General features: G+C 38.8%; 1 long non-coding RNA gene across 1 annotated transcript in view; it reads left to right on the forward strand.

Annotated features, from left to right (window-relative positions):
• Positions 1 to 14326, forward strand: part of LOC144380578 (uncharacterized) — a 533150-nt gene extending 518824 nt beyond the window's left edge. The window contains exon 6 of the long non-coding RNA XR_013444781.1: positions 14221 to 14326. This is a non-coding gene — a long non-coding RNA (uncharacterized LOC144380578). The remainder of the gene's footprint in view (positions 1 to 14220) is intronic.
• The last annotated feature ends 4585 nt before the right edge of the window (positions 14327 to 18911 follow it).

The following is an 18911-nucleotide window of genomic DNA, read 5'->3' on the forward strand; positions in this document are numbered from 1 at the left end:
AAGCGTCGGGATAGGGTAATTACCACCATCCTTCTCAGAGCACATGAATCGGCTCTAAACTGTGGGGAGGAAATGAAGCAGAGAGGGACCCAGTGGGGAAATATTTCTTCTGTGTGTGCCAAACCTCAAACCCAGTTTAAATCTTGAAACGCCAACTTGGAATTTTATCTTCCTGTTTCCGGATGATCAGCAATCACAATACCAGGTAAAAGGAAGAGATTCAGACGGGCTTCTGAGCACTCGGTGGATGTGCGCCAATGAATGTTGTGTTTCAATGTGACCCCCGTGCCCATCTCCCCGTGTGCTCCTTCTGAGACTTCAGAGTCTTCATCAATGACCATCTTCTTGCACACGAGCTGCAGCTAAGAGTTTGCAGAAAATACCCAAGGCGTTAGTATTTTTTTTGTCCTTTCTATGTTTTATTCTTTAGTTATTTAATCTTCATTTATCTTTATTGTTTCATATTTATCCATCTTTCCATTCTTTATTTTTCTCATAAACCTTAGTGCATTTGGATGGAATTTGTAATGTGAGATGTGTTTTCAACAAAATAAAAATGGAAACAAAACACATTATAATTTGTGGTGCGCAGGGAAACAGAACAATTGCATCTTTGAGTGCGTGCATTAGAAAAGCAGTCTCAGACAAATGATCTAAGCCTCTGCTTTAAAAGCCAGAAAAATAAGAGCACATTAAATCCAGAATAAATGGAATAAAGATAAATAGTAAATTTAAGAACAAAAATCAATGAGAGACAAAACAGTTAAATAGATAAAAACCAATTAAATCAAAAGCAGGCCCTTTAAAAAGCGTAATAAAATTGGTGAATTTCTAGCCATTGTGGCCAAGAAAAAAAAAGACACAAATAAATAAAATAGGAGACATTACTAAAGACTTTACAAATATTAATATAATGATGAGTATCATGAACAACATAACCTGACAACATAGATCAAGTGAATAAATCCTCTGAAAGACACAAATTACTGAAACTCACTCACACACACACACACACACACACACACACACAATAACCTACACAGCCCTGTGGATATTTAACAGCTTTGCAATAAAACACATTTCCCCAAAGAAAACTTGAAGAAGAGAAGGTTTATCAGATGGAACTTAAAAAAAAAAAAAAGATATGGAATAAAGAATACCAAATACATGTAAAATCATCTAGAAAACACAAGAGAAAATACTTTACAACTCATTTTATGAAGCTGGTATTATCACAACCTTAAGAAAAAAGATATTACAATAGAAAGAAACTACAGATGAATATCCTTAGTGGATCTAGGTGCAAAATCCTTATCAAATTATCAGGAGATAGAATCCGGCACTGTATAAAAATGGTTCTATGTCTTGGCCATGTTGGGTTGAAACACAGGAATATCAGATTAGTGTCATACTCAGAAATCCATCAATATGAGTCAACATATTAACAGAATAAAAATGAAAATCTGTACGATAAGAATCATTTGCCATGAATAAATGGAGCAGAAGAAGCAGTTGACAAAATTCAAATATAAGCACTAAAAATATAACTTTTCTGCAAGAAACCCTAAAAGAAATTGTTCATCATGTTCGATTAGGAAAATATCTACTAGAGGGGAGATGCACAAAAACAAAGGAAGTAATAATAATAATTGTATTTCATCAATATTTGAATTTTCTGTTTTTAAAAAGACACTTAGCAATGTGATAAAATCACCCAACAAATTAGGAGAGAAGATTTACAAAATAAGTAACACATAAAGTTTTTTTTTTTTTTTTAAATCAGAGTATTGGAAGAACTCCTACAACTGAGCAGTAAGAAGAAAAATAATACAATTAAAACCAGTAAGTGCCCAAACACTTTCAACAGACATTTTATCCAAGAAATATAGAGATGAACGATAATCACATCAGGTGTAATCACTGTCATTGGTCATTAGGAAAGCAAATTAAAACAGTGAGCTACTGGGGAGCCTGGGTGGCTCACTGGGTTAAGCATCTGCCTTCAGCCCAGGTCATGATCTTGGGGTCCTGGGATCGAGCCCCCACGTTGGGCTCCCTGCTCAGCAGGGAATCTGCTTCTCCCTCTCCCTCGGTGCTCTCTCAAATAAAATAAATAAAATCTTTAAAAACAAACAAAACAGCGAGGTACCACAAGGGGCCAAAATCAAAACAAGCGGCCATACCAAGTTGTTGGCGATAATGTGGAAGAACCAGAAGTCTCACGTTCTGGGTGGAAATGCAATATTAGAAAGCCACTTTGGAAAATAATTTGACATTTTTTCCCCATGTTCTCCTACATATCTCCTACATGTTCATCCGAGAGGATTAAACACTTATTTGTACTCATTGGGCATGCTGTGATAGCCCAGGTCATTTTAAGTCATAATGACCATAAATGGGAAACAGCGCCAATGTCTCCCAACTGGTAAACTGATGTTTGTGTATCCATGACATGGATCACTCCTCCCTGTCCACGCCCCCAAAAAAAGAACAGATTACTGAGATTCGTAACATGAACGAGTCTCAAAGAATGAAACCGTTTCCATGAGGAACATGGTCTACGCCTTGGTTGGGATGATCTTTACACATCTATATGTATTTCTCAGAATCCATCAAGTTCTAGAATTTTTATTGCAAATTTTAAATGTGTGTTTTATTGTCCATAAATTACTCATTAGTGAAGTTGGTTAACATTTTTTTATAGAAAAAGATAGCATGGATCAAGGGAGTGTGAACATTCTCTCTTTGAGCAACCACATTGGACACAAAGTCCCCTTGCCTCTGGACAGGGGAGGTCGAAATCATGATTTCCCTGAGCCCCTGGATTCCTGCTCTTCTCTGAGGTAGTGAGACTGACTTCCCCACCTGATCTTAGCCAAATGGCTGAGAGGCGATTGTGAGGGTGAATTATTCCAACAGAGAGGATGAAGAACAAAGCTGGGTCAAAAGCCATATCTCAATTCCACAGATGCATTTATTTCTAAAACCCCCTTTTTTTAAGTAAGAAAACTTTGTCTCCTATCTCATTATATCTTTGTCCCTGGGGATTTTTTCCCTCACTTTGTCTTAGCCTAAAATGGGTTTTTGTAATATATTCAGAAATTTTGTCCCCATCATTTCTCCCTAAACACCAAAAAAAAAAAAAAAAAAAAAAAAGAATGAGAAGAAAGGTTATCTTGATGTGTCCTGTCTATAGAAGAGTTCTCTTTACTTGGAACTCAATGACGTTTAAAAATTAAACCTGATGAGTGGGGCGCCTGGGTGGCTCAGTCGGTTAAGTGACCGACTCTTGATCTGAGCTCAGTTCTTGATCTCAGGGTCATGAGTTCGAGTCCCAAGTTGGGGTCCACACTGGGCGTGGAGGCTACTTATAAAAAAACCTAAACCTGATTAGCAAATAATATTTTTAAAAAGAATTAGAAAGAAGTTTAAGAAGAGGTAAAGTTGTCAGCTCCAAGGAAATTTCCTTCAGTTGGAATTTGATCAACAAGATGACAAGTGGAAACATGAAATTATTAGCATTCCCACTGTTTTGCAATTCTTTCCCAACACAGAAATGGGATAAAGACATCTAATCCATTGGAAGATGGTTTGGAAACTCAGGGTAAACGTCCTGCATCCAAACTCCAATTCCAGCTTTCATTTCGTTTCCATTTTTTTGGACAATGCCGAGTCAAGGTGCCAGGTTTGGTAAAGAAATTATAATCATCCTAGTAATAGTAGTAATGACAAACCCAAGGGCCGTTTTGGAATTCAAGATGAGATATGGTATCTGTCTTCCCTCATTCCTATAGGTCTTCAAAACAATATGGTCAGCATTAACTGAACTCCTGTAATGTAACCCATGGTCGTTATAATATGAGATTTGGTCGAAAGGTGTAGCACGGGGTAAATTAACTCCGTAAAAATGCTGCTCTTGGATCTTACTCCTCTGTAGAACAGATTGTTCATTGTAAGACACGTTCTTGCACGATCATTTGAAAGGTCATGGAAATGAAGGGATGTCAGCGCACCACGCTTAGACCGTGGCAAAGAAATAAGATAGGCCTCGCTCCCTTTTTTTTCTCCCCCCTCTCCCCCAAACCCTCAAATCTCATTCAAGGAAAGATAGCTTAAGGTAGATAGCAGTGAACACAAGGATTGTAAAAAGGAAATATATTGCATTTCGCTTCTTAACGTTTGCAAAGAAAAGATAAGGGTCGCAAAAAAGCAGAATGAGATAATGCCAACAAAAAGTGGCCGCAGGAATAAAAGTCTCTTTGATACACTCTGTCTATGTGAGAGAAAAGGAAATCTGAGACCAAAATAACCCCTATGAACCTGCGAAGAATATTAAATCAGCGTCCGCTCTCAAATGCCAGCTACTGAATGCGGGCTCCCCTGGGCAGAAAAAGTGGTGAGAATGTATTAGAAAGTTGGTTCCCCATTAGAAGAAACTCATTACCAAACGAGTGTAAGTTTGGAGAGGAGAGTATAAAAATCCAAATCATGATCTGCGAGAAAGGGTTTTGTATGTGGCATGGGCCTTCGTTCTGCATTTTCCCCTAAACACAGAATTCCTAGCTGGGCACAGGGCAGGTCAAAATGAGAACCACTCATCCCACCTTCCTCGCTGGTAGCTGAGGTCATATGACTAATTCTTGCAATGGGCAATAACCATCAATCCATGGTGTGTGGATAGCAGGAGATCTTCCTTAAAAGAGAACAAGGAAAGTATGCCCCTTCTTTGCTTTTCCCCTGCCCCCATGTGGTGCTTTGAGCACAGGGAATCCCCTGTCCATCTGTGTGGCTGAAGCACGGTCCCTGTCACCAGCACATTGCTCTCTGTTCGTTTTTATGTGTGCATGCCTTTTTCTTTGGGTTCCCAGGCAGCAGCCGGAGAGACAAATGAGGCTGTGAGCCAAGAACAGTTTGCAGATTTCAAAATGTAAAATTAAACACACATACACTTTGCCCTTCAGAGAGACTAGTTCTCGCAAATTCAGAGCATTACAAACTACCTATAGTGTGTAAAATATTTACTATCTGGCTCTTTAAAGAAAAACTTTGCCAATCCATTCCCTTCTGTATTGCAAATATTTATGGAAACTAAGATAGCTTATGCTTTTCTCTTTCCATTTTTCCAGCAAAGCCTAAAAATGTGCATAATCACCTAAAGCACTCTGTAAAATAAAATCAAAATGTCACCGCTTTGCTTAAATGTCTTCTTTTGACAAGTTTACTTCGGCTTGAATATGCTTCCGTGAAAAGAGTTGATCCCGCCGCGCTTCTAATTCTCTACCGAAAACAGTCAGACAGACCCCCCCAAACAGACAAACAACCCAACCCTGTTTGTCCTCAGGTTACATGGGGGCAGTATGTCTATACCAATATGTTTAATGCTGGGAACATTAGCATTCTTAAGAGGAGGTCAAAGGTACAATTGGTGAATACTTCCTACCAAGTGTTCACAATGAAACCTTTTGTTGTTTGTGGGGCTTAGTGGAAACAGTGTTAAAAGTAAATGAAAGGCGCAATGGAGGGAATATAGTGGATGGTATTGTAATAAGGTTGCATGGGGACAGATGGTGCTACACTTCTGGGAAGCACAGGCAAATGTATCGACTCGGACACTAAGTAACAGTGTGTCAACTAAACAATTGAAAAATAAAATACAACTCCAGTTTTCATGGAAACTTTTCAGTAGGTTTTATCCATGTTCCACCTCTTTGAATTCAAGATTTGCATTTACCAACCTAGAATATTATAGACGTTTTCTCAAGAGTTTACCCTTTAACCGGGCTCCCCTGCAGCCCCAAAAAGGATTCTTGCAAAGTGACAAGAGACCGTGGCAGTTAACTAATCTCTGATTGATAAAGGAGTTTGTTGTCAAACGCACACTATAAAATGCCTCAGGCTAGCTTTACCATATGGGGAAAACAAATACAGCAACTTCAAATTCTCATGACTTTCAAGCAGCACCTTTGGTTATGGAAGGACGTTATTTGCCTACTTATATTTCTGGACGACTGTCACCAAGGCTGGAGAATGAGCTGTAATGAATCAGTGCAGAATCATCGGTAGCACATTTTCCTCTGGGAAATGGGTTTGGCCTGCCGGATGAATTTGGCAATCTCGGGGTCAATTATGGAGAGTAACTTAGTCAATACAGGAATTTTTGCTGTAGTCCTTTTCATAACTATAGCCCGTCATATACTAACAGTTTGATTGTTAACCGCTGTATTAGTCAGGATTCTCCAGAGAAACAATACACACAAACAGACATATATAGGAAGAGAAAAAGAGACAGAGATGACGAAAGAGAGGTTGCTTTGAAGGAACGGGCTCATAGGACTGTGGAGATTGGCATATCTGCAATCTACAGGGTAGACCAGCAGGCTGGAAACCTAGGAGAGAGTAAATGCTGCAGCTTGAGTGAGAAGTCTATCGGGGGGCAGAAATTCCTCTTCTTCAGGGGACCTCTGTTCGTTTTCCTCCTACAACCATCAACTGATTAGATGCGGCCCACCACACATTGGAGGACTCTGTATTCAAAGATTACTGTTTTAAATCTTAATTTCATCTTAAAAAAATACCTTCCCAGCAGAATATAAACTAGTGTTTGAATATCTGAGGACTGTGGGAACACATTAAAATTAACCCTCAGAACCATTTTATCATAAATTTGCCAAAATTAATTTATGACTGCTTAAAGGTAGTTTTAACAAAATCCGTGGCTGTGTGTTTACCTTTATAACTTTGTAAGATAGAGACCTTCTTTGTCATCATTTATTATCTTTCTACTGATGTCTTAACACTTCCTACTCTTGGGTCAAAAAGTCTTTGTTATTAGGTAGGGACATAATCAAATGAAGAACTCTCAGAATATGGGAATCAGAAAATCCACTTGTCTGGGTTGCTCTTTAACCTGCGCCCATTATTTAGTCTACTTTACAAACATTATTGTCATCAAATACTAAAACAAAAACCTCATTAATATGACATCCCAAAGGTAAGGCGTATAGAGAGCAAGCAATGTTTTTGATTCAGGGTGCAACCGCCTTAAATTTTATGACATATTTAGAGAACTTGCAGGGAAGCATTCATTCAAAGCTTGCATAGTTTGGCATCCAGTTTCCCAGTTACATTAACATGGATTTGGTGTATTTTCTTTTTCCGTACACATATCATCATCATAAACATAGAGAAATAAATAAATCCATAAATACAAATTTAATAAACATATCATTTAGGCTTCTGCTCTCAAGTAACGATAAGGTAAATGAGTGGATTGAACCCACCTTGGACAGTGAGTAGCCTGAGCCTCTGGGCATGGCACAGTGCGTTCTAGCACATTCTTTTATAAACGTGTTTTTTTCAGCTTGTCTCCCACATTTGCTTTCAGAACAGACTCGAGTCTATCAAGCAGTGGCTTGATCTCTGGGCTTCGCTTTCCAAGGAGATCCTAGGATTAAGGAAGCTTCCATCATTTTTAGTTCTCATGCTTAAATCTTTAAATCTTGCTCAGGAGACAGCAATGCAAACATTTATCACTGGAGGATTATTCTTATTTGCGCTTTTACAGAGATAAATCTCAAATTTTACAAAGCATCTGCCTTCCTGTTTTGCATTAGATTTCCTGATATTGTTTAGTCTTAATTTTGTATTTGGGGTTAGGGAATTACTACCAACATTTTTGTAATTCTAAATTCATTATGGAGTGCTTTAGGGACAATACCATTCTATCATGATTCTATTTGCTTGCAAATATTTGCAAATTACATTAGCAATATAGGCATCTCTTCCTCTTTTGCATTTATCCATTCGAAGTTACAGATTTAAATTATTATTGTACTACACACTTACCTTTTTTTTTTTTTTTTTAATTAAATCTTGAACTCCCTTTGTTTTATTAAAAATTTACCATGGCTGGAAGTAAATCTACGTGCAAGGCAGAATTTAAAACCTAAGTATTTGCCATAATCTCTGAGTACATTTAACTTCTTTATTTAAAGAATTCCGTTGCGGATGCATATTTGTCATAAAATTAAGGTCACAAAACAGCACTGGCTTTCTGGACGAAACATTTAATTTTTCAAGTGCCTTAGTTTTCCTAAGTCTGCAGTAACCAAGTATGACAAATTGGATTGCTCGAGACAGAGAAACGTATTCCTTCCCAGCTCTGGAGGACAGAATTCTGAAGTCCAAGGGTGGGCAGGGTTGTGCTTTTCTGAGACTCTAGGTAGAATCTTTTCTCGCGTCTTCTAGCTCCTGGTGGCTGCCAGGAATCGTTCCCTGGTTTACAGCCACTCGTCTCCAATCTCTGCCTTGCCATCACACAGCATTGTCTCTGGGTACATATTCGGGTCCGAGTTCCCTCTTTTGATAAACACCCCAGCCATATTCCATGAAAACCCACCCTAATGTGACTTCATCTGAACGTCATCACATCCTGAAAGACCCTATCTCCAGGTAAGGTCACATTCTCAGCGCTGGGGGTGAGGACTTCAACATACCTTTTGGAGGACACAGTTCAAGCCATAACATCAAGACGCTGACTTCGGTGGTCTGCCATGATGGATCACAAAGTAACATCCTCCAAGAGCCAAATCTCCATGACCTCGATGAGTAGCTATTTCAGGAAAATATTTCCCTGTTGCTAAATAAAACACCCCTAGTGATTGAGCCAGACTCTTGCTCTTAGACCCGTAAATTCAGCTACGTGCTAATGTTTTCGAAGCAAGCCTTAATAATAAGCAAACATGAGGTTAGCGTGCGTTGGAAACATTGGAATTCTCTGATTGGCTTTGCATATCCTTTGCACAGACTCAAGAGATTCCAAAAAATCGAAACTACTTGCCTAGATCAACTTGGTCCCAAGATTTCTTCTAAAACTATCATTTCAAAAGGAACGCCATATTTGGCTAATTCTGGTACAAAGCACCCATTTGAGGACATTTCTCAACCAACGACTTGAAAACTCTACTTTTATCTCTTCCCTTCTCTCTCTGTCTCTCTGTCTTTCTCTTTCCAGCAGCCTCCAAAATGACCGAGTATAATACCATTTGCGGGATCAGGGTTCTCAACAGTGGACCTGCTGATATTTTGGACAGAAGAATTATTGGTTCGGGGGTATGTCCTGAGTACCGTAGGAGGGTTAGCAGCGGTCTCTGTCGCTTCTTCCTCCCTCCCCCCAGATGCCAATAGCACCCTCCCCCTGCGCTGTGACCACTAAAATGGCCCAGTCTTCCCTTCCTGAGGACCACTGTGACAGATGCCACATCACATCACTTCTTCCAAAAGAGACAGCAGGGATGTGGGCTGTCAGGAAGTACTCAGAAATACCTACCCAGTTGATCAGACTTGCACATTCTCATGATACCCCTATTGTGTGTTATGCACTTTGCTAAATGCTTTCAAATACATTATTCCGTTTTTGCCCCCTTCAGAGGATTCACGGGTTGCCAGCTCATTTCCAAATGGGACATGAGCAAACAGGCTGGTGGAGGCAGCTGGTTGTGGAGGCCAGACCCACGTTCTGATTTTCCCAGTGTGGACACGTTTCTCTCTAGGCTCGGTTTTAAAATTCCCACTCACTTGGAGCCCATGTCATTAGCTTCGGGCACCGCATGTCAGCTCGCCAAGAGCCCTTTGTGAATAGCAAGTGACCGTGATATTTCGGTTGTTTCTGTGGGAAAAAGAAGGGAGGCAAGCAGTGAACCCAGTTCTTTGGGTATATGGCTCTGTCCTTTTAGATGAGGCAGTTTGAGAGATGCATTTGCGTTTCAGGCCACTAAGGTGTCTTATGAGCAATGGGTGTGACCACTGGGGTGGCAGATGGGTGGATGGATGGTGGCCCAGGTGGCCTTCTGCTGGCCGCATCGAGTTCGTGCAGGTGCTAAAATTACCTCCTCTACAAGAACCCGCTGGGGGCTCCGGGACGTGAGCTGCTCCCCTAGGTCAGTGGGAGTAAGCACACTGCATCTCCCTCTTACTCTGTGCTGGGTCAGCGAGGGCTGTCCCACCAGCATCTGAAGGCGCAGTGATTCGGAACCCCTAAAGGATGTAGTTCAGGGCAGCAAAACAGAGACTGACATCCCAATGTGGCCTGATGTTAATAATTAAGGTTGGGGTTGTTACCTCTAACTACTGCATGCCGGAAGGGAAGGGGCTCTCTCGCATGAACCAGTCCTACAAAACAACACTGCGCTCCTTTTCACATTTTCTTTCCAGTGGGTGGGAGCTCCCTTGCAAAGCACCCCCCATGTAGGCTTCTCACCTTCCGTATCTGTCCAACCCCCTAGGTAGCCGCTAGCCTGAGTTTTAACACTAACGTGGTCTTTTACCTGTTCTTAACATGTTATAAAGTTGGAACCTTACCAAATATGCTTGTTTTTGGTAAGTGGATTCTCTGATTATGTGAAGATTCACCCATGATGTTTTATGCAATTGGGTATTTATTTATTGCACTTGGAATTCCAGTATATGAATTTACTTGTAATTTTTCTATTCTGAAATTGATTGGAAATATTATTTCCAGTGTCTTGGTTCTGTCTGGGATGGGGATCTTTTGAACAAGTGCTCCTAAGCACAGTCTCAGGGATGCTTTCTGGAAAGGTAGGTATGTACTTCTGGGGGGGAAAATATGCATATAACCAGCGGCATTCCCACAGCACACCATGCAACAAAAGATTTTGTATTATATATATTCCACTGGTTGTATAACACAGTTTCAGTTTTATCTACAGCCTCATTAACACTTGGTATTCCCTGCCACTTTATTCTTCTATCGTGATAAGGGTATAGTAGTATCCCACTGAGTTTTTAATACCATTATCTTGATGACAGGTGATGCTGAGAGCCTGTTCATATTTCTGGTGGCATTTGAGTGGTACACATATGCTGGAATGTCTGTGTTTCCATGAAGTTTTAAAAGGAGTGATAGATGAATGAATGTATATATAGATAGATATAGATAGGATAGATTGATTAATGGATGGATGGATGGATGGATAGATGATGGATGGATGGATAGAGAGATAGATAGCTAGCTAGCTAGCTAGATAGATAGACAGATATGATGGATGGATGGATGGATGGATGGATAGATGAATGGATGGATGGTTGTATAGATTGATAGATAAGTATGGGTGGGTGGATGGATGGATAAATAGATGGATGGATGGATAGAGAGATAGATATAGATAGATAGACAGATATGATGGATGGATGGATGGATGGATAGGCGAATGGATGGATGGTTGGATAGATTGATAAGTATGGATGGGTGGATAGATAGATAGATATAGATAGATAATAGATAGATAAGATGGGTGGATGGATAGATGAATGGATGGATGGTTGGATAGATTGATCGATAAGTATGGGTGGGTGGATGGATAGATAGATAGATAGATAGATAGATAGATAGATAGATAGATAGATATAGGAATGGATGAATGGGTGGATGGATGGATAGATAGATAATATGGATAGATGGATGAATGGGTGGATGGATGGATGGATGGATTGGTAGATAATAGACTCTTCTGTTGGATAGATCTATTAAACTTAAATTTTCCCACTTAGTGAGTTGCATTGTCAATATTGTGATGGTGTCATTGATAACACAAGACCTGAATTTTATTGTGGTGCAATTTATCAACATGTCCCTGCATAGTTAGCACATTTGTGTCCTATTTAAGGAATTTGGTTCAATCCATGTCATGAGGATAGTTCCAGCTTTCTCCTAAAAGCATGGTTTAATATTATGCATTTGCATATACCATACATCTAGAATGAATTTATAGAAATGATGTTAAATCAGAGTGAAGGTGCACGTTCTCCACCCTGTGTCATACAGCCGATATTCCTCTCTGCACTTTGCTGTCAAACTTGTCATAGGTCGGCTGGCTGCATATGTAGGATCTCTTTCAGGGCCCTCTCCGTCCTGTTTCATCGGTCCATGACTTTACGTCTGTGGAAATAAAACCTGATTGAATGGTAGTAACTTAGCAATATCTGGTGATGTGTATCTTCTAGTGCTGTCCTTAAGTTTCAGGATACTTAGGTATGCATTTTCCTTTATATTTCCATATGAGTTGTGCAATCAGCCTGTCAATATGTATTTAATAAATGGGTGAGATTTTTTTTATAGCAATTGGGCTAAATCTGTAAATTAGGGGAGAAACACCATCCTGATTCATGAACAGGACATATTCCTGCATTAAGTAAGATGTTCATTTTCTTATAATAATAATGTTTGGCATTTGAGAGTGTCAATAACTAGTATATCTCATTAGATTTATTTTAAAATATTTGATATTTGGATGTTTTAACTGTTCCGTTATTAAATTTATTTTTCTTTCCTCTTCTGGCATACAGAAATAGATGTTTTCATTTTGCTTTGTATCCGGACACTTTGCTAAATGAACTTACTACTTCTGATGGCGTATCTATAGATCCTGTCCAATTTTCTATGTAGATGATCATGACTTTTATGAATAATATATCTCATTTAAAATAATACATGTGCATATATTCAGACTAATGCATACATATATTTGCATTCAATGTTTGCTTTAAAAACATCTAATTATAAAAACAAATCTCCAGTACAGTGATAAATGGAAATGATAAAATTGTGATAATAAATATCCTTGTCTCATTTCAGATATTTGTGGAAAAGCTTCAATAATAAATTATTAAGAATAATTTTAGCTACATAGGTGTTGGAAATAACCTTTGTCTGATGAGAAACATATTTCAAAAGCCCAGTTAATTAAGAGTTTTATTAAAAATCAGTAATGGATATTATCTAGTGCTTTTTGTTAATCTATTAAAAAGATCACATAATCTTTATTTCTGTTTTGTTGTGTCAAGCATTTTAAAGTGTTAAATTAACCATGCATTCCTAGAACAAACCCTCCTTAAACATATACTCCTTGCTCAGTTTTTATCTATAATATTTGCCTCTATGTGCATGAGGGAAACTTTATTTAATGCCATTTTCAAATTTGGTATTAGGATAACGTAGTCCTCATAAATAAGTGGGAATGTTTTTTCTCTCTCTGTCTTCTGTGCAAGACTTTGTTAATACTGAGTTGTGTTTTCACAAAATACTTTCAAGAATTCACCATTGTATCCATTGTGTTTGAAATTTCTCTTGTCGAAGTTTTTAAAATAGTGAATCACTTAAGTGTTAATAGGATTATTGAGTTTCTGTCCTTCAGTTGTCCATTTTTGCCATTTGTGAAATGAATCCGCCAATGTCACCTAAATTTTGAATTAAATGACAATAACTTTGCACATGGTATTCCTTTAATAGACCTTTAATGTTGTTTTCACTCTATTTCTTTTTGATTTTAATTCCAGTGTAATGAACACACAGTGATATATTAATTTCAGGATCTTGTACCTTTAATTCTAGGTAATGATGTCACCTTTGGTTTTGGTAACGGTGTCCCCTTTCCTATCTTTGGATACAGTCTCTTGAAACGTTCATGAATTATACGACTTTTTGCAAATAAATTACTCTCGGCACTGTTAATTCCTTCTAATTTTTTCTAACCATTTTATTTTTACCTGATTAATGTCTCTGAACTATAACATATATTCTTCCTTTTGTATTCTTTGGTTTTGTCCTGGGATCTTGCTTTTGGTTTGAGAAAGAAAACTCAGAAATTGTTTACCAACCTTTCTCTTTTTCTGGCCTATGTTCCAGTATCCGTACATTTTGGGCAAATTCCATCTGAACTCCATCACACCTGCCTTCACAAACTCTATTGTCGTTACAAGGCGGTTCACATTTTCCCCCAATTTATGTCGTGATTTCTTCTCTGACGGATACCTTATTTGGAAACTCATTGCTCCGTTTTCAGATCATTGGGAATTTTGTGTTTATTTTCTTGCCGTGGGTGTCCAACCTAATTTTGCTGAGACCAGAGAGAATGTTTGCCGTAAAATTTAGTGCTTTACAAATTGTGCAGGCTTGACTTGTATTCCAGCTGATTCCTAAAATCAGGCGAGCGTTCCAAGTGGATTTAAGGAGAAAGCACATGATGCATGTTTGTTTCCATCAATCTGACCACTTGTATTAATATATCGTCCAAATCATCTGTATACTTACTGTTTTTCTCCTGAATCTGCATTAGTTTCTGTGATTTGTGCTGTAAAATTACGGGCTCTGACTTTCGATATCTTTTATGTTTTCCTTTCTTTCTGTCTATTTGTATTTTTCAGAGCTCCGTCATTTCGTGAATCTGAGATGGTTACGTCTCTACTGCATGGGTCCTTTTTCCTTATAAAATCTCCTTACTTCTTCACAATTCTGTCTTCAACTGTATGTAGTCTGACATTTACAATAATTATATCAGCCTGCCTTGCTGGATTTTTGCCTCAGTTAACATTTTTTTTTAATCTAAAATATTTTGTTATGCTTCTATTTAAGACATTGCTACGGTAAGCAGCATATAATTGGATTTTGTTTTTTTAATGTAGTCTGAAACTAGTTTTCTTTTAATAGCAATTGTAATATTCAGACCATTAACATCTAGTGTAACTAATATATTTAGAGCAAACATACTCTACTGTTAACTGTTTTTTATGCCTGTTCTATGTTCCTTTTCCTCCCGCGCCATATGTTCTATCACTAATTGTCATCTTTTTAAAATCAATATTCATATTTTTCCAGCCATCCATTAGTTTGTTACAGAGGATTTTATTGTTCTTTAGATGTTCTTGAGGTCAGGGGTTCCTGGACAGATCAGTCAGTTAAGCCTCAGACTCTTGATTTTGGCTCAGGTCATGATCTCAGGGTCATGAGATCGAGCCCCACCCACCTCAGGCTCTGCACTGGGCATGGAGTCTGCTTGAGATTCTGTCTTTCCCTCTGCCCCCCCCCCCACAAAAAAAGGAAAAAAAGATATTTCTGAGGTTAAAATATGCTTTCTTTACTTACTGAGGCCAATATAAATGAGTAATCCCCCCCTTTTCTAACCTTGCAAAATCACTTCAACTTAATTCATCCCAATCTGTTATATCATCGTGCATTTTTTTTCTAAATCGAGATTTGATTCGCATGCTGTGAAATTCACTGTGTTGCAATGTGCATGTCAGTAGCTTTTAGTATATTCATAAAGTGTAAATACAGCACCGCGGTTCTGTTCTGGGCCATTTGCATCACCCCAAGAAGATGCTCCATACCTGTTAGCCCTTCATTGCCCGTGTACCTTCCTCCCAGACCCTGGCAAAGCCACAAAGCTACTTTCTGTCCCTATGCATGCCCCCCCCTCTAGACATTTCTTATACACGGTATCCTACAATACATGGTCTTACTTCTTCACTCACTATGGTGCTTTCCACATTCATCCACGCCATTGCGTGTACTGGTGCTTTATTCTTGTTTATGCTGAATGATATCCCATGGTAGGAAGAGACCACATTCTCTTTATCCACTCATCTGAACACTCGTGGGTCATCTCCACTTTTTTCTACGATGAGTAATACCGCTACAATCATGCACGCCCAAGGTTTTGAGTGAGTCCTTTCATTTCCTTGGCATAGAATTGCTTGCTCACGGGGTAATTCGGTGTAATGCTGGTTCTGAGCTCTTGTAGTCTTAAAATGAGCAGTGGATGAAGCAAAGGTGTGGAGAATATTTGGGAATCATATTTAAAAAACGGATTATTTTTCAGGGGCGCCTGGCTGGCTCAGCTGGTAGAGTATGTGACTCTTGATCTCAGGGTTGTGAGTTTGAGCCCCGTGTTGGGTATAGAGATTACTTAAAAATAAAATCTTTAAAACAAAATAAAGATAAAAAATGGATTATTTTTACAGATGATCATTTAATATTTTCTAGAAATATTTACTTTTTATTATCCATAGTACCTGGGGCCTAAAACTTAAAGAAATTATCAGACATGAATATAACATAGGTTTTCTTCTTGTACATGTTAGGTCTAATTTCTTGAATTAACAAACTAAATCATTAGTGTCACTGGTACCCAATACATAGCCAATAACGTTGCAGAAATATGGATGCAATCCTGAGAGATCATATAGTCAACCATGCACCTGCTGAGGTATTACATTAGCATGCCCCCCTTTCTCACTCACGAAATTCTGTGAACTCCCACCACGTATGTACTCAATACTTTCTATATTTATGTATTTATGTGTGAACGTATTCAGATGAACATCCCTAGGTGTTTCTGTTTGAGTATTTTGATTAAGTAATGCTTAATTTGTTTTATAAAAGTGACAGATTGGTAATTAAACTCATACATCTGTAAGATGCACCAGTGACCCCTCTAAACACCAACCATTATATGCATCATTCAATGTAATTAATCGGGCACCACAATTACGAACTCTGATGATGGGCTTGGAGGGAAGTTGGCCTCATCTTAAACGCATGCACATTATCTACTCATTTCCACTTGGTACTTCAATTCCAAATCTCCACATGTTCAAAACAAAACATGTTTCCACTTTATCTTTTCATTTTGGCATATATCTTTTCTCTCTCTGTCTCCGCTACCAAGAGACTTCTTATCCCATCACTCAAACACCAGGCTACTAAGGTCATTTAATAAATATAATTTCCTTCATTAGAAATTATGTCATCTATGTCAGGATTGACATTGGTCCTTTCGTTTTGAATATATTTAATTAAAAAATGATTATTGTAGCTAATGTATATCTATATTTGATTAACCACTGCTTTTCTGTCCTCCTGTCTCTCTAATGAGGTATGTCTTTTAGGGTGTCGACAAATGTTCTGCACTTTCTCATTAAAAACGTACGCCCGGATTATAAATCAAGGCTTACCAAATGAGCTGCATTAAACTGACTATAGAAGGACAGTCCTCGGGAGATCAATTATGATACAATATGGATGATCTGGCTCAATAACTGGTCATGATTTACAGAATATCCACCGGAAATCAAAAGTGGCATGTGTGGTGATGATTAAATCTTTGGAAGTTTTTAATAAATTCTTAATTCTCCTTTTGAGAATGTTTTAAATACAGTTCTCCATTTCACCATGAGTTCATCAGCATGCTTGCTTTCTTAAACTCGTATCCGGAAAAGACGTGGAAAGCAGACGTCCCCCAAACAGATTTTGGAACAGAAACATAACAACTAGAGCAGGTTTTAGGGATGCCTGGGTGGCTCAGTCGGTTAAGCGTCTGCCCTTTGGCTCAGGTCATGATCCCAGGGTCCTGGGATGAAGCCCCACATTGGGCTCCTTGCTCAGTGGGAGGCCTGCTTCTCTTTCCCTCTACACCTACCCCCACTCATGCTTGCTCTCTCTCTCTCAAATCAATAAATAAAATCTTAAAAAAAAAAAAAGAACTACTGCAGGTTTTAGATGAATCGAGAGTAAAATCTTGTCTTTCCTTAAATGGCATTTGAGAAAGGATTCATATATAGTTCATTCCTTTTGAACATTCATGTTTCCCCTACTAAATCTTGGAGAAATTAGTTTAATGTCAAAATGGCATTGACCATTTACTTTTGTTTTTATACCTTTCTGTACTGTTGTCCATTCTCCACCCTACATTTTAAAAATTTTATTCTTAACTTATCTCCACACCCAGCATGGAGCTTGAACTCATTACCCCCAAGATCAAGAGCTGTGTGCTCTACCGAATGAGCCAGCCAGGTGCCCCATGCCCTGAATGTTTCAATCATGCTTTATAGGCTACTTAATATGTATCATGACTCAGTGCCACTAGGAAGATACCCAGCGGCCCAAATCAGAAATTAAAATCCCCTTGGTTTCTATTCTGTCGAAGGAGGGGTGCACATGGATACCGGTGCCATGAATCAGAACGTTCTCTCCTGATTTCCCCCACTAGACAATGGGCACTCCTGTCTGCTTGGAGGGTTACTCCTCTCTATAACTTTACTGGGTCAAAGAGTGTCCCCCTAAATCCACATCCATCCAGAACATCCAGATGGAAACTTATTTGGAATTGGGGCTTTGCAGATAGAATTAAAGATCTTCAGATGAGATCGTTCTGAATTTATTGTGGGCCCTGAATCCAATGACTGGTGTTCTTATAGGGAACAGGAGAGACACAGACACAGAGGAGAAGCCACATGAAGACAGAGGAGGACATGGGAGGGATGCGGCCACAAGCCCAGGGATGCCTGGACTCCCAGAACCTGGAAGAGACCAGGAGTATTTCATCAAAAGTCAACACGATAGAAGATATCAAAATGAAAGTTCTTAAAATGCTACCCCTGAAACTAATAATACAGTATATGTTCCCTAAATTGCATTTTAATAAAAATTTAAAAAAAATAAAGAGGAGAGAATGTAGTAAAAAAAAAAAAAATGCACAGCATGATTGGGAAGCATAGGGGGCTCGTTAAGATCAAAAACCCTCTGATACTGATGGGGATATTCCAACGTCCAGCGAAGGCTGCTTTATGTGACGCTGGAAGACATTCAGCTCTGTGTGGTACAGCTTTCGCCCATGCCCAGGCTTTATCCTCCTTGTTGTTTGAATACCAGTTGGGACAGAAAGGCATTAGAATACTAACCTGCAGACTTCGTCTGCAATCCAGAGATTTCCTTGCAAATTCTACTGCTAAACCCTCCACGTTTGATGGGGAAGAATACCTCTCACCACGGTATGAACTAAGCTATCATAACAGATAGCTCATTAGTCCCGGCTATTTCCAGGAGTGGTGGTTCTTACCCTACATTAAAAGATTCAGAAAAAGCCAGGATGCTTTCTTAGGGAACTGCTCATTATTCAGTCACCTGCCATGAAGCAAGACTGTCATCTCCAAAACGATCAACACATCTTATTTAAACAAAGACAACCAGACACGCATAAAGGAGAGAGCCAGGCGTCTTTCTGTCAAACCACTAAACTTTGTCCAGTCTATGCTTTTAAAGTATTAGACCTATGCAT

Source organism: Halichoerus grypus, chromosome X, assembly GCF_964656455.1.
Source record: "Halichoerus grypus chromosome X, mHalGry1.hap1.1, whole genome shotgun sequence".
Taxonomy (NCBI): Eukaryota; Metazoa; Chordata; class Mammalia; order Carnivora; family Phocidae; genus Halichoerus; species Halichoerus grypus.